Source organism: Magallana gigas, chromosome 1 (assembly GCF_963853765.1).
Source record: "Magallana gigas chromosome 1, xbMagGiga1.1, whole genome shotgun sequence".
Taxonomy (NCBI): Eukaryota; Metazoa; Mollusca; class Bivalvia; order Ostreida; family Ostreidae; genus Magallana; species Magallana gigas.
The window spans coordinates 73,093,037-73,098,636 of NC_088853.1; the positions used below are offsets into that span (position 1 = coordinate 73,093,037).

General features: G+C 33.5%; 1 long non-coding RNA gene across 1 annotated transcript; it reads right to left on the reverse strand.

The window, feature by feature from the left end:
• Positions 1–2,608: 2,608 nt before the first annotated feature.
• On the reverse strand, positions 2,609–5,286 carry LOC136272696 (uncharacterized). Its single transcript, XR_010710708.1, has 5 exons — positions 4,865–5,286; positions 4,530–4,619; positions 4,365–4,429; positions 4,041–4,140; positions 2,609–3,109 (listed from the first exon to the last, which is right to left on the reverse strand). It is a non-coding gene; the product is annotated as an uncharacterized lncRNA (long non-coding RNA).
• Between the last annotated feature and the right edge of the window lie 314 nt (positions 5,287–5,600).

Sequence of the window (5,600 nt, forward strand, 5' to 3'; positions counted from 1 at the left end):
ACGCTTGATTTGTCACCTGTGTATTTTATCAATACGTCAGACTGGCTCTCCAAGTTCGCGCAACTTCGCACTCTCGCCTTCGCAACTTCGCACTTTCGCCTTCGCCTTTTTTTTTAGCATTCAGAAAGTCTCAGTCGATTACATATAATTTGATGCAGGCACCGTACTCGCCAAGGTTTTCCGATTAATCCATGATATTATTGGTACGCATGCACTAGGCCATTGTGCTTACAATGAATATTTATAGATATTTTAATGTGTATGTGACATATGTTTACCAGTGCTGGTTATGCCTAATCATTACACTCCACATAAAATGTAATGTCCGCCATAATGTATACATATGCACTTCCAGACTCCTGTCACTTACCAGCTGTCTGTTTACCGTGGATCAAACACAATATTATTCTAATTTCATTATGCGACACTCCTTGCTCATGTATGGATCTAGAGGGGGAGAGGCCCCCCCCCCGGAAAATTCAATATTAATAACTTCACACATGCAGTAAAGGGAGAGAGATGGTCCGGATCCCACCCACCCCCCCCCCCCCCACGGAAAATTTTATTTTATCAATTATATATAATTAAAACTCTCCAAAAATGCCACACCCCCCACTCCGGCAAATTTAATTATCCATCGATCCCCCCCCCCCAAGAAAAAGTTATGGATCTACGCAGGCTGTTGAAAATAAATTCTAAAAAGTTAATCGTCTGCCTCAGATGTCCTTTTGTACAGCTAAAATTGTCTTTACACGATAGAGAGCTCCACAATTATAAAAAGGCGAAGGCGTAAGTGCGAAGATGCGAAGGCAAGAGTGCGAAGTTGCGATGGCGAAGGTGCGATAGTAGTATCGCTTCTTCGCCTTCGCAACTTCGCACTTTCGCCTTCGCATCTTCGCGCTTCGCCGTCGCATCTTCGCACTTTCGCTTCATCGCCGTCGCACCTTCGCACTTTCGCCGTCGCAACTTCGCACTCTCGCACCTCGACCTAAAGGCGAAAGTGCGAAGGTCGAAGTGGCCCCATCGGAACACCATACAATCTATATATGTCTGTGTTTTTGTCTGTTTCTCCTGAGTGCACACGCAATGTGATCTCTATATACAAGTTTGAAATATTAGACACCCATTTTATCATCATTTTTTTTTTATAAAAGAATTGATGTTGTATAAGCAAGTTACACTTTAGAGGCAAGTTCTGAACAAAATAAATATTTTCAATGAATAAATTAGAGAAAACTAAAATATTTTATAGAGATTCACCATTATCTTAAAATGAAATGTTTTCAAAGTGTTTTGTTCTTTAGCAGTTTTTACTAAAATGTGACTTATTTCATTGTTTATTGTTTTGAAAGTGTGGGTATTCCCAATAGGATTTAGCTAAAAGGACAACATGCAGTGTTTTGCCTTTTGATTTTAGAGTGAAATAAAAAGTGTAGCTGGTGCCCACGTGTCTTTAAAGTGTTGGAATTTGAAAGGTAATCCTTTTCATCATAAAATCCATCATGTCGGTTGAAATCTAGCAAATCGCAATGTTAGATGGAATTAAACCAGGTCAGGGTGTGCTTCATTTACCTAATGATTAGGTGTACATTATGAATTAGGTTTTATTTCAATTATAAATTTAGTTATGCAGGCACCAGAATGAATTAGAAGAGTCTCATAATCCATTAATATGAGTATAAATATACTTGGTTTGTAATTATATTCTAATAAAACATAGGTTTGTATGTGTCATTATATTCTGATAAAACATAGGTTTGTATGTGTCATTATATTCTGATAAAACATAGGTTTGTATGTGTCATTATATTCTGATAAAAAATAGGTTTGTATGTGTCATTATATTCTGATAAAACATAGGTTTGTATGTGTCATTATATTCTGATAAAACATAGGCTTGGATGTTTGATTATATTCTGATAAAACATAGGTTTGTATGTGTCATTATTTTCTGATAAAACATAGATTTGGGTCTGTCATTATATTCTTAATAAACATAGGTTTGAATTTGTCATTATGTTTTGATCAAACAAAGATTTATATTTTTAATTGTATTTTGATTAAACATAAATTCGAATTTGTAGTTTTATTTTTATTAAACATGGGTTTAGATTTATAACTACACTTTGATTAAACATAAGTTTAGATTTAAAATTATATTTCGATAAAAGGATCATAATACCAAGACAGCTGCTACAAACCGTCGAAGATTCTACTTTAGAATATAACAATTATTTACCAACATTCATATTATATATTATTAAGAGAGATATTTTATCGAAATATCAAACATGTGGTGTTACTACCCTGACATAGACTCTTTCTCTGTTTACGTCTCCATCTACATTTGCCTATCTGCTGTGTTATATAAAATAATCAACCCCTCTCTCTCTCTCTCTCTCTCTCTCTCTCTCTCTCTCATCACTGATAATATAATTTTGCACGCAACACACTGTTAGATGTATATCGTTAACGGGACGGGTACGCCTGTTATATTTACAATTGTCATTGGTTAAAATATTGTGACCTCTTTGTCAGAAAATGCTTCTTCTAAACCTTTAAGAACATTGTTAATTTTATTTAAATCAGCTACATATATAATGATTTTACGCCTACACAGGCAAAAGTGGCTCGTATGAATCTCATATGAAATTCGCATGAAGTTCATGCGAATTCTTCGCATGAGAAAGAGACGAAAAGTAACACGCATGAATTTCATGCGAAAACTTCATGCGATTTTGACATAATTTTCATGCGAATATCATATGATAAAAATTTCGCACGATATTCATGCGAAAATGTATATCTTATGTTTCACTGTTGTTTCATGCGAATATCATGCAAATATCATGCAATTTTCATACAAAATACTATGCAGCTTAATTCAATAATCTTGAAATCTTGATCTCTTTTTATCTAAATTTGAGAATATAATCTGTTATATTTTGAAAAGAAAACTGAAGTCCTAATTAATTTGCTTTATACAGAATTAACATAAACAGAAAACAATGACAATAATCTTCTTAGGAAAATCTTCTTTATTTAGATAAGAACATAATTCAAATTTCTTCTTCTTCCACTTCTCGAAAAGGCTTGTTTCTTCATCAATCTAAAAGAAAATATACATAATGCAGTGTTCTTGACATTTTCCTATTACTGAATGACATACCGGTATCTATTTTGAATGTGAATTATTAATATTGGCAGATAAAAATTAAATTCATTGATATATGACATGCAGTTGATAACATGATAAATGCTCGTTAAAGCAGATTTGATCAGATACAATAAATTTCTGATTGTCATATCCGAATACTACCATTCTCACTTTAAAATATCACTCTGATCCATGTCCTTGTTGTTATTTTATGCTTTCAGTTTGTGAGTTTATTACATAAACCAAATCTCTCACCTGAGCATCAATAGCCATAACTTATCAAATCTACTGTATGCTGCCAAATACAAAACATTTGGACAACTTTGAAGAGTACTGTTCATTATGTTTAAGAGGATTTTCAAATTTTTCCTCACATAATCATCAAGCCCCTTTTGTTGTTTCAATTTTTTAGAAAAATATTTCTAAACGTCAAAAACAATTTCTATTGTGGCCCAACCCTAGGAACCATTACATGTATATGAACAAATTTGAATCTACAATACCTCAAAATGCTTGCATACAAGTTTCAGCTATTTGGACCAAAGGCTTTTAAGATTTTTTTTTAAAATAACACATGTTTATCATTCTAATTTTACTAAAAGAAGGTGTGACTTTTCATTGTTTAATTAACAAACTGGAATTCCCTTCCAACTAATACTGTTTTGTGTCAAGTTCGATTAAAATTGGCTCAACTGTTCTGGAGAAGGAGAAAATGTCAAAAGTTTAGGGATTGAGACTGTCCTGGGACAGAATTAAGACAGACAATAGTGATCAACACATGATGTTCGCTCATGCCGGTTGTTTGAATCACTTAAATGAGCTTCAATGTTAAACATTGATCCAAATTATCATACAATTCTTAAATAGTAGAAGTATTACTTACCACTGTATCCATGAATTCTTCCGGAATGTTGTTGATTGTCATGCTGTTAAAATCTTTTCCAAAGAGTCTTTGCAAATCTGCATATGCAAACTTAGGTTCTCTGCAAATATTATTGCTGTATAATTGTTGTATAATTATTAAATGATGTCATTCCTGTTTGATCTTATAAATATCTAGATATAATTAAGTAATATAAGTAATACAGCTATTGTAATCTTGATATTCATTAATGGATTTCTTATTTAATATTTTTCACATGTCCTTCACAAATTCTTAACAAAACTACATGTACATGTAAGTTGTTGTGCTAACTCAATTACCAACCTGCTATTAATGGCGGAAAGACACTCTGGAAAAATATGGAAGGATCTTTTCTTCTCTTCTTTTGACTTTTGGAAGAAAACAGGCATATGTAATGAACAATTTTCAGGCTTTGGATTGGCTCGAGTATAGAATCTCAGTATATTTAGTACTTTGATTTATCCTCACCTTTTATACAGCCAACAGGCATGTCATCATGTTCACACCTCCATCCAAATAGTACCAACTCCATATCCGTGTTGGGATGTTTTTGTCATGCTTCAATGAAAAAGATATCAGATATTTTATTGCATAAGCCCATAACATTACGCTAAGGATATAAGCAAAGTTTGCTCTGTTCATCATCACAATACACTTCATCTTTATTATGCAGTTATAAATAATTGTAACGAATTCTTTATAATTGTTTGCAAAATTTCGAATGATGGTTTTTATTTATCAAAACGGGAAGCAGAGATCTTCCAATAATACATACAAATTTCATTAAGGCCTATGTTTCTTACCTCTGTCATTCACTTTGTACTCGAGTCTCGTTCCCGCTGACGTCACATATTGCGTAAATTTTTGGTACTGAGAACCGTCAGGATGGTGTTTGATTTTACATAGAGCAATATACCAAAAATCAATAGATCAGATCAGATTTTGTAATTTAGATATGATAAGAATAATTATCATTAATAATTTAAAGCGCTACAGGTTGATGTGCATCTTTTTTGTAAGCCCTTGCAAACATTTTTATTCGTTTCCGAAATCCCGTTCGAGTTATCTCCCGCGATAACTCATATGCAGACAGACTGAATTTTCTCTAGCTGCAAAGTTATGTACATCGGCACTGACTGATCAGTGATGCAAGCCAGCAGAAACTTTACATCAACATCACCAAGATGTGTCCGATCTATCGTACGATTATATACTCAGCGATTGAAAAGTCGTGATCCTGGATAGGAGAGGAGCGGATCGTCAACATGCAGGTACCCTAGAACTACGATGTTTCAAGTGTGTGCATATTCTATTTTTTCATGTTATATGTTAACTAACGTTTCCAGATACGTGTTTAAACACGAACAAATCTACTGTTATTATTAAACTTAGATGCAGGTCTTTTCATGTAACTATACAATATACGGGGAAATTCGGGTTGACAGAGGGTCTGTCAATTCTCTCCGAAGAGCTTCGGATAAATTTCTATCTATTGTGTATTTCTTATACAAGAATGAATGAACACAGTGTAACCGTAGT